Source organism: Manacus candei, unplaced genomic scaffold, assembly GCF_025592945.1.
Source record: "Manacus candei isolate 608988 ecotype Guabito, Panama unplaced genomic scaffold, ASM2559294v1 h1tg000019l, whole genome shotgun sequence".
NCBI lineage: Eukaryota > Metazoa > Chordata > Aves > Passeriformes > Pipridae > Manacus > Manacus candei.
In genome coordinates this window covers 3,085,259-3,104,050 of record NW_026138067.1, presented here as the reverse complement: position 1 = coordinate 3,104,050, position 18,792 = coordinate 3,085,259, and the positions used below count along the sequence as shown (strand labels likewise).

Genomic DNA, 18,792 nt, shown 5'->3' with positions numbered 1-18,792 from the left:
CACTTATTTTTCTTGGGTTTTATTTATTATTATTATTATTATTATTATTATTATTATTATCATCATCATAATTATTATTATAATACTTCTCTTCACCTATTAAATTGTTCTTATCTGAACCCATGAGTTTTTGTATTTTTTTCTCCTCCTTGTATGACTGAGGGGCGGGAGGGGGAGTGAGTGTGCATTGGTACAGTATGTAGTTACCATCTGGGGTTAAACTAAGCCAGAATACTAAAAAAACTTTCTTTGGATCCTGCTCTCTCTTTCAGGGCTTTATCCCACAGGACTTTTATCAAGCAGATCTCTGAAGAGGTCAAAGTCTTCTCTCCTGAAGTCCAGTGCTGTGATCTTGCTTTTTGGCCTGCTCTTAGGATCCTGAACTCCATTATCTCATGGACACTGCAGCCAAGGCTGCCTTTGACCTTCATACCACAACCAGCCCTGCTTTGCTTGTCTGAAGTCCATGAGAGCACCTCTCCTTGCTGGTTTCTCTATACCCTGTGTCAGGCACCTCCTGGATTGCTTATAACCTGCTGTGATGAGCCTCCAGCAGACCTCGGGATGGTAAAGTACAGCATAAGCATCAGGACCTGTGAATGAGAAGTTACTTCTAGCTATCAAGGCCTCATCTACTTGTTTTTGCTGATCAGATGGCCTATACTATACAGCTACTACAAAGTCACCCATACTGATATGCTCTTTAATCCTTATCCATAAGCTCTTGGTTCATCATCCATACCCAGGCAGAACTCCAAGCACTACAGCTCTCCTCTCATATGGAAGGAAAGTCCATCTCCTTTTCTTCCAAGTCTGTCCTTCCTAAAGGCCATATATCCATCCATTGCAGCATCTCAGTCATGTGAACTATCCCTCCACATCTCCATGATCCCAACAAGATCACAGCCCTGTAACTGCACACGGATCTTTAACTTCTTGTACGTATTCCCCATGTTGTGCACATTAGTGTACAGGCACTTAGAAGCAAATACTCATCAATGGAAACAGAAGAGGCAACCCACAACATTTATGACAGCTTCTTATCATCTCCCAAAAAGGGGGGATGACCCACCAGGCATGCATCCATAAGATACCATCTGAAACATTGCCTGTGCAATGCAGAAATAAGGCACAGAAAGAGTGAAAGTATGAAACCACATTTCTAGGATCCATAACCTACCCAAATTCAGAAACAAACAAACAAACAAAACTGCCCCAATACCCACAAAAAACACACACACAAACATTTTGGAGCCACCATCCTAGCTCATATGATAACCAGCACAAATTTCCAGCCTTCCATAGGCCTTTATGGGTCTTTTCACAAATAGCAATTTAACAATAGCTTTAGCAGTATAAGAACATTAAGCTATTCTCCTTAACTATTCAAATGTCCTCTAAAATTAAGATCAAGGAAGTAACAAGTTCTTCACAGTGTAGTGAAGAACCATCTCTGAAACCATCTCTGATTTCATCTGTGAATGACAAATCTATCACAGAGATTTCATCTCTCTCTGTGAGACAGACAGGGCAAAGGTCTTACACAACCAGGAGCAGAAGACTTGGGTTATCTCAGGATACTGCCTGAGAACTGCAAAATGCCATTTATAATCTGACTTACTGTTTATTTGTGGTTATACTACACAGAGGGTATCAGTGTATTTTTATTGCTATGCTCTGCACCTTCTCCATGTTCTTTCCCTTTGGACCAGTTAATTACAAGCTCATAGACATCCTCTACTAGAGACATCAGTAATTTTCTCAGGATGACTGTGCTCATTTTCGCATGATGATTTTTGCCAAGTTCATCATGCACAAAGAAGCAAGCAAGATAATCTGATTTCTGTCATAAGAAATTCTTGCTGAATGGAGTAAGACAAAAACTTTGTAGAGTTAGTTTCAAAAACCTAAGGTTTGGTATTTTGTTTGTTTAAGGGTTTGCAAAATCTACCAGACAAAGCTGACACACTTAGCTGTTACACAGAAAACACAGGGGGATTGTTTAATTAGCACTGACCACCTGAAAGAGCTCCCAGTTGCCAACTTTATGCATTTTTTCAGTGAAGAAATGAAACTGTAGTTATCACATTTCCCTTAACTAAGAAATGCTTTCTTTGTTTTTTCTGGCCTCATTCAAAAACAGCAGCATCCTCACTCCAAAGGTTGCCCCAGAGGAGCTGCATTTAAGCACTGTATTTCTTCCAGGAACTTCCCACTGAACACTGAGAACAGACATGTTTCCACAGCTTGTGTGGATGTAACATACTTTTGCCTCAGACAGCATTTTACTACCTGCCAATGCATTGTAACTTAATTCAAACCCTGGGCAAGGACACAAAAATGGGAACGTAATTTATTGTGCTTTCCTTGAATAGTCCAGCATAATCTGTTCAGAAGCAGCTATCAGAAATAATTCCCTGCTAGGTAAAACAACATCATACTTGGACTGAAACACAGGAATCACTCTACTGCTATCTCAGGGAAAGATTGCACACCTGTTGTCCCAGTGTCTGCAACTTTATCACCCCCAGTGAATCATCTAGGAAAGGAGATTACTTATTTTTGCATATCTAACTAGTTAAGACTCAAAAAATGAACATCACAGTGCCAGCCAAATAAATAAAAAATAATAGGACAGTCAAAATTGATCAATGTATTTAATTGTTCATGAAGCAGACAGGGGCCATGCAGCCATGGCAGTACATGGATCCATACTCAGAGGGAAGAGAATGGTCTGAATGTAGTCCACAGAAGAGAGAGATTTCATCCTACAAAATCCTAGCAGAACATTTCAAAGGGGTCTGGAGCAAGAAAGACACACCCTTGGTGGAGGAAGACCAAGTTAAAAAAACTACATATATAAATCCATGGGGTCTCATGGTTTGCATCCACAAATACTGAGATCTGGCTGATGTCATTGTGAGGTCACTCTCCATTATATTTATATATATTATATAAGTCATTCCTATCTTCAAGAAGTAAGATGTAGGGAACTACAGATCAGTCAGCCTCACATCAAGCTCTGGCAAAGGAACAGGAGAAAAGTTCTGGAGATTATTTCCAAACATATGAAGGACAAGAAGATGACTCAGAATAGTTAGCATGGATTTACCAAGGGGAAATTGTGCCTAATCAACACAATACCCTTCTAGGACAAAATTGCTGGCTTGGTAGAAGAGGGAAGAGCAGTGGGTATTGTTTCCCTTGACATTAGGAAGACAGCTGACAGTCTCCCTAAAGGTTTCAGGGAAGTTGATAAAGTATAGGCTGGAAGATATACTACACAGATATATATGTACATAACATAAATATATATGTATATAACATACACTTAGACAATGAAGTGGGTTGAAAATAGGCTGAACAACTGAGCTCAGAGGATTCTGATTACTTGTGTGACATCTAGTTGGCAAATAGTAGCCAGTGGTGTCCCCTAAAAGTCCATACTCGGTCCAGTACTCGTATATATCTCCATTAATGATCTGGATGCTTGGACAGACTGTGGCCTCAACAGACTTGCAGATGACAGGAAGGTAAGGAGAAGTGCCTGTGTACACAATGGTTGTGCTGCCACTCAGAGTGCATGAGAAAACAGGCAGGGGGGAACCTTAGGAAGTTCAACAAGTCCTGCATCTGAGGAGGACTAACCACCACGCCCTAAGACAGGCTAGGGACATCCAGCTGGAAAGGAGCTTGGTAGAGAATGAGTCAGCAAAGCAACTTCATGTTGGCAACGACCAACAGCCTTCTGGGCTGCGCATCAGAAGCGTTGCCACCACATGGATGTTATCTTCCCCCTCTACTCAAGTGTTTGTGAGACAACACCTGGAGTACTTGTTCATTTCTGGGCTTCCAAGTACAAGAGACATGGACATACCAGAGAGAGTGCAACAAAGGGCTGCAAAAGATTATTAAGGGACTGGAATGTCTATCCTACGAGAAGTGGCTGAGAAAACTGTGACTGTTCAGCTTGGAGAAGAAAAGACTCAGGGAGGTTTTCATCACTGGGTATAAATACCCAGTGGTATTTATATGATGGGAGGGAACAAAGAAGATAGAACCAGGCTCTTTCCAGTGGTACCCACCAACAGAACAAGAGGCAATGGACAAAACCTGGAACATATGAAATTCCATCTGAACACAAGAATGCACTTTTTTTTTTCCACTATGAGGGGGGTTAAACACTGGAAGAGGTTGCCCAGAGAGGTTGTGCAGTGTCCATAGGGGAGATATTCCAAACCTGCCTAGGTATGGGCCTGCACAACCTGCTGCAGCTGACCCTGCTTAAACAGGTACTTAGGACTAGAGCTCAAAACATATCTTACAAATTAAATTGAGATTCAGAATATGAAAGCAGGCCATAAATACAAGCTGAAAGGATTTTAAAAAACAAGGGAGAAAAGTTGCAGGTATGCAGAAGAAAAAGAGAAATAAAAGACAGGAAATTAGTCTTTTCCAGCTCAAATGAGTATGAAAGAGAACAAAACGTACTATACTACATATATGTACTATATATGTACTATACTACAATACTATGCTGGTAGTGCAGAGAATGTCATAAGATACATTTAAGAGTAGCTACTTTAAGGATGCTCCTACCTATTGTCTGGTCCATTTGTCTGTTGCTAACTGCTGTCTTTGATGCTAAAGGGCAAGATCATCAGGCTCTTCATCTTTTAATGATGCCCTTATAGAAAAGAGGTTTAGCACACCCAATCTGTAACTAGGCTAACTGGTGCTACCACCACTAAAATCATTACAGTATAAATTACTTAAATGTTACAGATGGAAAAGAATGAGAGAGAGAGAGACTGAGAGGACAAAGAATTTCTCAGATGAGAACACTGTCTACAGCAATCAGATAAGAGAAAGAGGAACAAAGGGCACAAAAATAGGATTAACAAAGTTAGAGCACTGCTGCTTCTCCAGTGTGGCAAAGTTTTCCCAAAATCCCAGTTGCAAATACAGATAAAAGGATACAGAGAGTTCACAGGAGTCATGGTTATGGGAAATGGAGGAAAGAAAACAATAAATTGAGGGTATTAACCACTTAATTGCTAGAGATCTGCTATATCTGCAGAGTATCTATCAGTTTCCTAACCACATACCATTTGATTTTCCTCCAAGGAATGTATAAAATCATGAAATCACAGTGGTTTTGATGACATGAGAACAGACTGAAAAGCCCTAGGGTAACAAACTCACATGCTGCAGAGTGATGTCTGATACATTTAATAGCATTGGAAAAAAGTTTGTTGTGACAGCTGTGGAGTAGGATGGCTGGAAGGCTAGGTGAACTTGCAAAATGACGAGGAGATTTCTGCCTAAAAATAAAGTCAGAGAGTTCTTCCATCACTTATAAAAATGAGGAGGACAGGGGGACAAGCTTTATGATCTTGAAGAGTGAAGCAGAAAAGCAGACATTCTTCAAAGACTACTTTTCCAGAATTGTCAAGATTCTTTATCTGGAAGAACAGTTAATCAGTTGGAAAATGCTGGGTTTGAGAACACACACAGTCAGAGCTTGCATTTACATTACAAACTCCTTAAAATTAGCCTTTTGACATCTAAAACTAAGAAAAGGAATAGTACAACACGATATGGATAAAAGACTTTGAATAATCTTATTACTTGGACCAAAAAATCTAAAACACCAAAGGAAATACCTGAGTTGTTTTACCTTTACCAACTTACCAAGAATTATCTTGATTTGCTACCACTGAAGATACCTACTAAAATCCTTGGAAAGATAAGTGTAACTTAGGACCAGATAGGCTCAAGTAGTGATATTGACTTATGTGGACAGAATAGGAAATAAAAAGTTTTTAAAAGTCTAAGGATTAGGACTGAGAAAGTCCAAACATGCCAAGAGACACTGTAGTCTTAGCTCCCCATTTGGCAGAAGCTGATACCCTATCTATAGTCAGTATGGGGGAAGTACTGTAGCTTAACATAGGAAGGAGGCAGCAAAAGGAGCCATTCTTCCCTCTCTCTTCACCTCCAAGCCTCAGAATAATAACAGGTTACCCCGATATAATCTTACTCAGTAGCTGCTGCTAAAACGGATGGCAATAATCCTGAAGAATCCCACCATAATACATGTGCAGGGTACTGTACCAGCAAAGCTACAGAAATGATCAGTCAGCTACTTCCCTAAGAAGCAGTGACAGACAAGACAAAAATTAAGTTAATAATAACAAAAAATCCCACAACCACTGAACAGTGCCTTGGCCATGTAGCAGCTGACATTATTCTTCTTAATGAGCATGCAAAATACAAACAGTTCTCAAAAGGGAGAACATTATCTTTTCAGAGGCAAAAGACAGGAATTCAGTTGGATTTTCAGATGAGAAAAACTGAATAGAACAGAAATATTGAATGAATGGAAGGTACTTAGGAATCAATGACATCGAAATATAGTGTTGTTCATATTACAATAAATGGCAAAGTATATAGCTAAAGCCAGCTGATAGTGTTGAAAGACAGCTGAGGGGAGGGTGGGAAAGATTTGGACAATTAAATTAAAACATATGAGAATAGGGCTGCAATTATACTACCTGGTATTTTTATGCTCAACTTCCTGCAAGTCCACAACTATTGCCCTAGTGTAAAAGGCAAGACAGGTTGCCTTCAGACATAGAAAGACTGGCTTATGAAAAAAAATTAATATATTCACACACATCCATTCAGAGACAAAATGTTACTGGCCTCTTTCTAATTTAGGAAACCTTTCTTGATTGTAAAGCCTCTTGGAATAGACACATATCTTCTATCTAGTCACGAAATTCATAAATGAGACACAAACTCTTCAGAAGTGCATATTTTTCTTTCAGTCTTTCCTAAAAGCACTCTCTTTTTGTTGGAGCAACATAACTACAGAAATCTTCTCTTACAACCTCTTCTGTACTTTCTGTATATTGTTATCTGAGGAGATGGATCAGACTATGGAAAAGAATAAAGTACACAAAAGAGAGAAACAAGAGGCCTCAAATTAATGGGTACCAAAGGCAAGAATTGCCATCAAGGCCCCATATTTCTATAACCCAAAATTCTAACCTAAGTTTCTTTTTGAAAACAGGTTCAACAGGACATCTTATATCCTGTATTGAGTTAAATTATTCCCACAGTTCTGATGCTAAATATTTTCTTTCTGAGTTTTTATTGAAAGACTAGTAGACTGCATCCAGCCAAATGATGAAACGTACCTTCATACCAGGAGAAAGCCTAAAACAGAAGGTATGAGCCCTAAGTAAACGATCAAGCCATATCTGTGGATAGCAAAAGCTCAAAAGCCGTAAAATTGATTGATGGACACTGTAACAGGAGCAAACCAAGTTTTGTTGACAACAGGCAGTGCAGGGCTGTTACTGTCACAAGTTGATCTGCCACCCCTCTGAAAGCCAAAAGGAATCAAATTGCCATGTATCTGGCACTTGCAGGCACGTCTGGGTGCTCCTCCAGGCAGCGTTCTGGCAGAAGGCAGTTCAGCCCTACAGAACACATGTATGCTCTATGGTGCTCCGTAGTTTGGCTAGCAGATACAAACACTTTGAGTGTCTCCTTCCAACAACTAAATCTCAGTTTTAAAGACAAGGCATCAGGATATTTGCCAAAATGAAGTCACCAAAATAAGCAACCTTAATTGTTAATTACATATTATAGTGCAACAGGCCAAGTTTCCTGATGAAGTGACTTGTCCGTCCTTAACAAAAATTACACCAGATGATATTTGCACCTACCTACATTACTCCAGAATTAGAAACTCCTAAGTTATATTCTTAGGATTTTCATAGATGACAAGAATAATATGCTTCTATGACCACAGACCTACAAAGCACTTTTTGCTTTGTATATGGAACAAAATTTTACATTTTAAGCCAACAAGTTCAGAGAAAAGTTATGCACATTATTAAACACTTCTAAGAAAAAGGTCAAAAAAAGACAATAGCAATATTTTCAAAAGTATCCAACCATTTTAGCTATTTTACTCCATACACCTACAATATCAATGTACAATACCAATAGTAACAATTCCAAATTAAGTCAATAATTCTTCAGCAATGCTGAATATAAGATATGTAAGAATACTAGTAAATAAAATTTCCAGATTAAAATAACTTTTTAAAACATCTTTGTAATTTTTTTTCACACAGTCTTTCTCTACAGTTACAAGAACAGGTATGTTCCTCATACTGTTACAGTAACAACATTCAAGTAGTTTTGCGAAGCTGAGAAATCTGGCGAACATATTGCTAGACTTGTTGCAAACTGATATCTTAGTGTTTTCCCTCCTTACTGTAGGATACACCCACTGAATCTTCCCTCTCCAGAGAAACAAAGGATGAATTTGTAAATACAACTATATGAAAAAGGCACAGCATCAAGAATGTCTCATTACAACTGACAGAAAAATGATCTTTATGATGCACACATTTCTTTACTTATATTAAGGGTGGGGAAGGATATTAATTTCAATGAGATATGAAGTATGTAATTTATGATTTCATCATGTTCACTAGAGCATAATACTGGTACTCAAATATCATACTGTATTCCAACATATCAACATTAGAAACAAGTTACTACAGTTCAGTGACAATGTACAATTGGGGCCACCATCCCACTGAAGATTGCACTGAAATGTAGGGGAAAAAAAAAAGGAAGCTTAAAAAGTCTAAAGAACCAAATCAAACAACAGACTGCAAGGAAGATAAATAGACTTGACTTAAAAGAGCTTGAGAGAAAACTGGTTTTCAGCCAATTTTGAGAAATACATTAGCAAAACTAGACCTCTTTCAGATGTGGAGGAAAGCTCCAACACCACCTTTTCATCAAAGCTACTCCCCAGTGCAGCATACATTTGATCATGGAGCAACACAGTTACCGTGCATAAGGCAGCTCTGATTCTGTATTTAAGTTCTAATTACTTTTTACTGCCATTTAAAAGACAAAAAATTATCAAAATATTTTGCTATTGCAGGACAAAAAAATTCATCTATGACAGCAGACATCTATCAGCACTAATTTTTTTATTTCAAGCAATGTTCAACACATTCCTGTTATCACCAGTGTCCACAGTGCTATGCACTGCACAGACACAGAGACAAACATGCCTTACAACTACAAACGGGCAAAATGGACAAACAATTGGAAGAGGAGGAACTCAGAAGTGACATTTCCAAGTGATTCAGTTGCCACATGAAAGACATTTCAATTATCATGACCACTCAGGCCCCTTCTTCTGACATTACCAGGAAGAGACAGTCAAAAGCTTTTGCTGCAGTGAAGCAAATGGTCATATTACAAAAAGTCAACTGGAAATCAAAGTGGAAAATGAAAAAAAAAAACAAACAAGAAAAAATTACAGACAGTTAAAACAGAATAAACACACCAATGGTACAGTGAGAACAGTGACAGAATGTGATCAACTCTATCTTTACATATGTTAACATATCTCCCTGACTTTGCACTGACATGATTCTGACACCACACCTCAACAATACTACTCAGAGATTAAATTATGCCAAGAAAGCATGTGAGGAAACAAAACAGACAGGAGTTTCCTCCTAGGTCTTAAGGATTTCTGCACAGTTCAGATTGCATAAGGCAAAGCCAACACACAGAGAAATTTTTACACTGGCCATCTTTGAAAAAACCAACTCAAAAAACTAACTGCTAAGAACCCACCAGGTTCAGATAAGTGACTACACCTGAGCTCAGGAGGTGCACAGGGACTTCAGCCAAGCAGAGCCCCAAGAGCCCACAGCTTCACTTGATACCCCAGTTGCTCCTCCTATCCTTCTGCTGTTGCAGGTGACTGCCACAAATTCCTCCTGGGTTTGCTGGACAAGTTATGCCTGCTACAAAATAAAAAGTGAAGCTATTTAGACACTCTTTAAATTGCTATTCAGACACAGTATTATCAAATTGGGCAGGGATCCCAGAGTATTAAGGCACCCTTGGCTTTTATCCTACCTCCTAAGTAGACTTCTGTAAGCACAGCTTTGTGAACATGGCCTTAAAATGTTTCTAGCCACAAGACCAATCACTGAGGACACAAAAGCTTGTAGAAACAATCCACTTAGGGCACTCTACTTTGATTTATCTATAAATGTTGATTTTCAAAGCCTCATATTTGCACTGTCATAACTGCATAAAATTCAGAGGGCTTTATCCACAGCATGAGTAGAGAGACTATTTAACATTTGGGGCTCTGGTGTTACTAATATGAGAAAAAAATGGAGCCTCTGCATCCTTCAGTAAATCCAGGTGTTACAAGTGTCAGTCCCTTCATGAACTAAATGCAATTCCAAGTTAATATGAAACTGGTATTGGAGGATTGCTTACGCTTGGTTTCGATCTTATCACATAATATATCAGCTCGCAAGCAGAGGCAATTGATGAGGTAGAGGTCACATGGAGTTACTACTGCTTCTTCATTCAGAAGCAGCCAAATAGTTATCTATGACTTCTTGACGAAGTGCTGATCCTTTCAGGATAACAGTCTCACCACATGTGCCTTCCATGATTCCCACATTAGGGTCACTCCTCAGAAAGCTCTTCTTTGACACTATTTGGAAGCCATGTCAGGACATAAATAGTGCTTTGGGCAATGAATTATCTATCAGTCCTGATCCCTGATGACAACTTCCCAGGCATCCATTGGAACAGATCTGATGGCAACAATAATCCTACACCCCTTAATCCACATTTACCAACAAGCCTGCACTTGTCTGTAAGGACAGTCGACGTAAGACAGCATGTTTCATTTTGATAATTTTGGGAGGCTGCATTAGACAGGTGCCTACTCTTAATTATTATTTATCCAGTGTGCATCTGGGGGTTTTTTATACAGAGTTCACATACTGATAAGATCCCAATAGTTATTTTTATATAACATTCTTCAAAGGAACTTTCCCATGCTCCCATTCCTGTCTGCAGCTGCTCAACCAGGCTGTGTGTTGCAGATTTTCAGAGAAGAGCCAACATAGAATCATAGAATAGTTTGGGTTGGAAGGCATCGGTAAAGGTCACTTAGTCCAACCCCCCTGCAACAAGCAGGGTCAGGTTAAACTACATCAGATTGCTCAGAGCCCAATCCAACCTGACCTTGAATGATTCCAGGGATGGGGCATCTACCACCTCCCTGGGCAACCTGTTCTAGAGCTTCATTACCCTCAGTGTAAAAAATGTCTCCTTTATATCTAGTCTAATTCTAGTTTTAATTTAAAGCCATTACCTCTTGTCCTGTCACAACAAGCCCTGTTAAAAAGTCTCTCTCCGTATTTCTTACAAGCCCCCTTTAGGTACTGAAAGGCCACCATAAGGTATCCCTGGAGCCTTATCTTCTACAGACTGAACAGCCCCAACTCTCTCCTCTGAATACATTTATTTCTAATACAGATGCACTGAGAACAAAAGCAACAGAGAAGTCCATATCTTCGAGCACTACAACAACGAGGAAAAGCCAAAGCAGATACATAGTAGCACATGAAAGGTGAGGAAAAAATCAGAAAATTTGACCACTACTCCCCCAAAACGTAACTGCTCTTACTTTCGTAAGCCCCTGAAAACTGTAAATGCATGATTTTGGGACTGTCAAGAGTGTGATGTATAACACAATGACAAGCTAGCTGAGAGGGATGCACCATAATCACAAGAAAATTGCACTGGTTTAAGCACAAAACAAAACAACCGAAACCAAGCATATAAACATTAGATATGCTTTACAGACAAATATATCATGTGGTTTTTAACTGCTGGGTTCACCCCCGACTTAAAGCCAGTGTCAGCAAAACAGGATTCACATTGTATGGGTTTCTTTATACTTCTACATTAAAAAAAAAACTTGTCATACAATCTGGATAGAAGAAACATAGGATTCATCACTATTGACTATGGCAGCTCCTTAAATAAAGCTTAAAACATGCACTGACTTCTTTCAGCCTAAAAGCTTAAACCATAGAGCAATTTTCAGAAATTTGTTTCATAAACATCATCACATGGGAGAGTATGATGTGGGGGAAAAAATCATTTCTAGCCATGACAAAATTCCCATACTAGAGAAAGCACAGTCTTGTTCACTTATGACACAAAATAACTCACACTGTTGTGTCAGAAGTATTATCTTTACCCAAAACCAATATTCTGGGCCAAAAACTCAGACCTACTTTGAGCAGTGAGGGGACTGCTAACAGAAACACCACTCAGCACCTTCTTCTCTAGAGAAAAAAACTTGCAAACGAGTTTTCAGCTCATCCTGCTTCAAGGTGTAAACAGAGAAAGATAATAGTACTATTCTACCCAACTCTTTTTTCACTTACACGTAAAATTCACAGCCCAAATCAAAATTTAGAGTGCAGTTAAAGACACTGCTGTCACCTGTTGTGAGTACAGCAAGCTTTTAAGAGCTGTTTTGACACTCAGTATAAGTTGTTCTCTCCAAGTTTCTTCCAATTTGACCACTTTCTCCTCTTTCACCACCAGACCCGCTGGAACAGTCCAAAATTTGACAACTACCAAAGAGCCCTGTATGATCCATCCGTATTGGATACACTGCATTTGGCTATGCCAGGTCTTTTTAACCACTGTACTGTACACCAGAGCACTGCAAAGCAAGATGTATCTGCTGACTTGGGTGGCATCAGTTCTGGAAACAAGCACATCTGTCCTCATTCGGTTACTCTCTGAAGGGCAGCCAGAAATATTCCTGCTCACTACCCCTCTTCCTGCAAGTTTTCTCTTCAATTATAAGACCTAAGTCCAAAATGAAGCATGAACCACAGACCTTAGCTGCTGTAGCAACTTGCATTAACATTGGTGTAGGTGTATTTTACCAGCCTATGGACTGAGTGAGACACAGAAGATTCAGATCAGTTGTGGTTCAAGTCCATCTAAATCCCAGCTACAGTGGTTCTGCCCTCCAAACTGCCATTCACTTGCACCAGAACCTTGTCCATATGATCAGCAGCAAGTTGGTTCTGAGAATCAATCCAGCAAAAAACACTTATACTTTGCAGAAATTAATAATGAGCATTAGTACCAGCAGGCTACTGCCAAAGAGAAAATGAAGGTGTACTACTCACAGGAAGATTGGACTGCAATAGTCCCTGCAGTCTGAGGAGCAGACAGCTCTGCTCTTTCCACCACCACTACTATCTGGCTGAGAATCCAAGGGATAGGTGGGTGGCTGGGATGGAAAGCTCTGCAGCAGCTGCAGGAAAATGGACAAGTGCAGTAACTCAGAGCCTGCACAGAATTTTCCAAGCCTATTCCTGAGATTTTTCTGTTTCTGGAAAACCTCTAGAGATTTCTAATTCAACAGCTATTTCAAGACAACCAAACCAGACAAGTAATTAAAATAAAGTTGACTTTGTTTTCCTAGAGTATCTCAAAGTGCATCAGTGAGACAGAAACTGTCTGCTCTGTGTATTGCACTGAAGAGATTATCTAAGATTAGCAATGTACTTTTCTGCCCTACCTAGTTGTCATAAGAGAAAATATTAACAGCCCACAGCAGGAAATAGAATCAATCTTAAAAATGATCCTATGATCAATCTTTAAGAAATTAGTAACTTACAATTCTTTCTGCTTCCACAGCAACAAGGAAATTTTATTAAACTAAAACTCCAGTAAGCGTTTCACAGTCTGCCACAGAAGAGCACTCATGTCTTGTACAGGAGAACATGACAGAGAGAAACAGAAGGCGAGCCCAGTGACTCAGAACAGTATAGATCAACAGGATCAGAAACGCTAATCTCAAAACCTGTGCTGAGTAGATGGGGAAACCACTACAGATAAATCAGATTTATGCTTTGGTCTGCAAACATTACAGATAAAATAGTGGATGCTTTCCCTTTGGAGTCAATTGGCTCAGATCTGATTTTAAGAACTCAAAAACCCCACATTTCTTTCTCAAATGACTATTGATACATGCATAATATTACATGAGCTCCTTTTGTGGAGCCACTTGAAACACGAAATTACTTTTGACTCACTTGTCTTAGGTAAATTCACAGTCAAGTGCCTCTTCTGAAAAAAAACTAAGAAAAAATTAAAGGCACAGGATATCAATGTATGTGTAGCAGATGAAAGCTAGAAAATTTGCAGAAGGGTGGAAGAGTGGTCTCATTCCCTTTCATATAGAGTGTTCTAGTAGGAAATGTACTATCACTACATTTAAGATCAGGCACCTTAACCAGTAACTAGAGAAAAAGAAAGGAAAAAACCCAAACAGCACACATAGACTTAAAATCAGAACACTCATATCAGTACTAAGACAGGCTTCAAAAGGGTCACAACAATTCTGAGTTGCGCAAGATGCTGCATCAGTGGGGTCACAAGGCAGGTTTCGACAAATCCTTATCTGGTAAAAATTCACTGTTGTACCAAATGCAGGATGGTCACTCAGGCAAGTTTAAAATAAATCTTAGTTGTTTATAACTCCTACAATGCAAGAAATGTTAGGTGACCTGCGATTAACCTCTTGTCACTATAACATAAAGATCCTTGAATTAAAATTTATCTTAGAGAATTAAGATAAATTTGAGTGACATTTTTCTTTTTTAAAACAGCATTAGTATCTTTTAAAGTCATGTTTTAAGATCATAGGTCTTTTGCCATACCTCTGATTGCAGTGCATAGTACAGAGAAACATTTTACCAAAATGTATAAGTAAAGTCTTAAGAGATGTATTTTAATCCATATATCTGTTCATTGGGTACTTCTACCAAATCCCTCTTGGCAGAAACAGCACCAAAGGGATTTTCCCATTTTTCTCTCACCCACTGTGGGGAAAATTCATCAAACAGATCCATGTTAATTAGATTTAAAAGAGTCTGAGAAAATATTACTATTATTAATACCAGTACAGGAAAAAAATATCCAAATGAGCCAGGTGTCTGAATACTCTCCACTAAATGAAAAAATAAGTCAATAAATGAATATATAAACTAAAGGCAAACCTACACACATTGGCCCATTCTCCCTATCTCAAAAACAGAAATTAAGTCTCTTGTAAGATCAAGGCACCCAAATTATCATTTTTTAAAACTACAGGCTAACAAGGTTAACATTTTTCTCAAGCTGACGTACAATCTTTTCTTCTATTGTAAAACTGAAACAAAAAAAAGCAAAGCATTCTCCACACATTCTGTCAGAAATACTGACTTAAGTAATTGGCATTTAAAAGATTACAAATTGGAGCTAAAAATTCACTATTGCCATCACAGTAAAAACATAAGTGACTTGAGGTCAACTGAAGCAAGAACTTACATTTATTTCACTACTTTGAAATTATTGCAGACATTTGGTAACATAACGTGAAAGATTACTGCAATGCAGTTTTTGACGGATAGTATTTCCTGTTGAGACAGAACAGAAAGAACTGTAGAGCTTCGAGATTGTAATCATTTAGTACATTTCTACGCACCAAGTACTTCTTTAAGCAAAATATTTCACCCCTGCAGCTGCTATCTCTTACATGTACTGTCATCCTTCATCCTCCCACAACTGGAAAGGAAGGAAAAAATGACAAGGCAAAGTTTTCAATCTGAAGACATGAAGTTTCATAAAATATAGCAGGAATAGATAAAAGAATTTCATGTGCATTATGAGTTTGTGCAATTGTATCAATAACAATATTGCAAGTTGCTTCCTTTCTCAATTTGGCATTAAAGGCATGCAGGTATTTGCAAAAACGTGTTATAAAAAAAAACCAAGTAAGAATTTATACGAGCTTTTTCTAACAGATGTCTCCCAACAGGGGTCAATACCAGGTTGTTCTTTCCCAGCCCAGATTTGCAATCTGTTCTTATCTGATTTAGTATGTTATTGTTCTGCTGTTCAAAAGAATTATATATATTTTAAACACTAAGAAACAAGATTGGTTAAGACAAAGCCTTTGTATGAATCTCTGAAGCTGTGGTGGCTTTGATCCAAGTTTATCTGCACAGACTTCAGCTGAAAGATAGAAGTTTGAGTAAAGTAAAACTGATTCCAAGGCACAACTTATAAATGCTCTCCAAGATGGGGTGGATATGTCTAAGAGAATGAGACAAAATTTACAAGGAAAAAAGGGACGTAAGAACTCTCATATACATGGCAGGCTTTGAGGGGTTTCTTTGTGGAAAGAAGTGTCTGAGGTTTTATTAAAAATAATAATCTAACAGAGGGAGCACCAGACAACACTGGAAGGTGATTTTAAGAACCGACAGTAGGTAAGCATGAGAAAGACTTTTAATAAAATCCTTCATCCTGGCAGAAAACTAACCAGAACAAAATCAAGGCCAACTTTTGTCACCATAAGTTAAATCTTATGAATTTTCTCAAGCTAAAATAGAGAGAGATATTCTAGATAGATGAAGATATAAGCAGTCTTTACATTCGCACACAGGGAGTCTGTTCTACAGCTGTACCAAGTATGCTTCATAAGAAGAAACTCTCCCATGTTCCCCTTTCACCAGTACATTACAACACTTGTACAGTCTTGGAAGTACCTCCAAAAACAGGAACACCAACCTAATTTTGAACAGTGAAAACAACAGACAGACAAAATTTTGAAAATTTAGTGAATTAAATTAATTCACTAAACAAGAAATTAGAATTTAGGTGCTTCTTGTGTGTGGCACTGTCTGAGCAGGTGTTTCTGGTGCTCATGTAGCACTTAGGAAAGTCAGGTCCCCAAAACACTACAGTCTGAAGGAAGAAACAAGTAATTAACAAGCAAACAGAATTCTTGTCCTTGTATTTTGAATTTGCTTTTTCATAATTCTGAGCAGACTTGTAACTTGTCAGACATAACCACCAGATTCAAAAGGCTCCTTCGTATCTAATGCTTCCTTAGTCAAATCTGTTCAGCCCATTGAACTTATATTTTTTCATGTTTTTTTGTATCTCACTTTTTACATGCTGGGACCTCTCCACTATGAGGTGTGCCATAAAACGTATTTAAATATCTAACGCACTCATTTGTATTTATGGGGTTTATCCATTTGCAGTGGCGCAGCTTTTGGTCAGTGACTGCTGTCAACTCTGCTCATTTCAGGATCACAGCAGAGCACCGTGTCTCGCCTAACGCCAATCATGCATCCCCCAAGCACTGTGCGACCGCCAACTTCAACTTTGGGTCCATATTTGTTTTTAAACTAAGAGGAACAAGAGTGTAAACAATGACTTCATATCACAGAATCAATTAGGTTGGAAAAGACCTCTGAGATCTTCCAGACCAACCTATGACTGAACACCACCACGTCAACCAGATCATGGCACAAAGTGCCACGTCCAGTCTTTCCTTAACACCTCCTGGGACAGCGATTTCACCAACTCCCTGGGCAGTACATTCCAATGTCTGATCGCTCTTTCTGTGAAGAAATTCCTCCGAACTAACATCCAATCTATAACTCCCCTGGCGTTCTCTCATCCTGTCACTCGTTGCCTGGGAGACCAACCCCCACCTGGCTACACCCTCCTTCCAGGCAGTTGTAGAGAGTGCAAAGGTCACGCCTGAGCCTCCTCTTTGCCAGGCTAAACAACCTCAGCTCCCTCAGCCGCTTCTCATAGGGCCTGTGCTCCAAATCCTTCCCCAGCTCCATTGCCCTTCTCTGGACTTGCTCCAACATCTCAATGTCCTTCCTATAGTGAGGGGCCCAGAACTGGACACAGCACTCGAGGAGGCCTCACCAGTGCCGAGTACAGGGGGACAATCACTGCCCTGGTCCTGCTGGCCACACTATTCCTGATCCAGGCCGGGATGCCCTTGGCCTTCTTAGCCACCTGGGCACACTGCTGGCTCATTTTCAGCAGGCTGTCGACCAGCACCCCCAGGTTCTTGTCCGCTGTGTCACGCGATGGCATGTCCGTGCTCCTAAAGGACGACCTTGCTAGTGTCAGTCACCCCTCCGGCGAAGGGCGGACAGTGGGTTCAGCGAGGTGGGCCGGGCTGGGGGGCCCCAGCGCACGTCCCCGGGCAGGGCTGGCCCGGCACCAGGCGGGGCTGCGGCCCGGCGGCCGAGGGCCCCATTTCGGAGGCGGGGGGCACCACACGCTGCACGGCTTTAAAGAGAGGCCTCGGCAAGAGAAGGAGACGGGGCTGAGCCCCGCCGAGGCGCCGGCGATGGTGGCCGGCGTGCCCCTCTGCGAAGCCGAAGCCGCGGCCCCCGGGTGAACGCTGCAGCCCGGCGGACGGGCGCCGGGGGAGCGCTTCCCGAGTGGGGATTCCCTGAGAGAAGGAGGAGGAGGAGGAGGAGATGAAGAAGGAGGAGGCGGCGGTGGGCAGAGCAAACACGCACCTTCCCCGCGCAGATCGGGCGGCGGCGCAGGCACAGCCCTGGCTCCCGGCCGGCGGCGGACGGTGGAGGAGGAGCCGCCGCGGGGCTGGGCGGGGGGAGCCCGGCCCAGGCGGTGCCCGCCGTGCCCGCCCGTGGCGCCTCGCAGCCCGCCCCGAGGCCGGCGGGCCGGCTCGGGAAATGCCTCCAGACCCCGGAGGCCTGAAAACTCTCATCCATCGTCACCAGCCCTTGCAGGGGAGTGAGAGCACTCCCCTCAGAGGCACTGGAAGGGGTAGATGCCCCATCCCTGGTAGTGTTTAAAGCCAGGTTCAATGGGGCTCTGAGCAAGGTCGTCTAGTGGAAGATGTCCCAGCCTATGGCAGGGGGGTTTGGAACGAAATGGTCTTTAAGGTCCCTTCCAACCCAAACCATTCTATGATGACCACTATGATTGCGGTTTTACAGAGTAGGTGTGATAGTGGTGCAAGGGCACACGGACAATGGATGAAGCATGCGAAGCCTTTCC

At 40.7% G+C, this 18,792-nt stretch overlaps 1 protein-coding gene across 2 annotated transcripts in view; it reads right to left on the bottom strand.

The window, feature by feature from the left end:
* Positions 1-18,389, bottom strand: part of CPQ (carboxypeptidase Q) — a 158,087-nt gene extending 139,698 nt beyond the window's left edge. The window contains exon 1 of one of the 2 annotated variants that reach the window (XM_051785295.1): positions 18,288-18,389. The gene's annotated coding sequence lies outside the window, so the exon portion shown is untranslated. Of the gene's footprint in view, positions 1-13,085; positions 13,204-18,287 lie in introns of those variants that run through there. The other variant, XM_051785294.1, reaches the window with a different exon arrangement.
* Between the last annotated feature and the right edge of the window lie 403 nt (positions 18,390-18,792).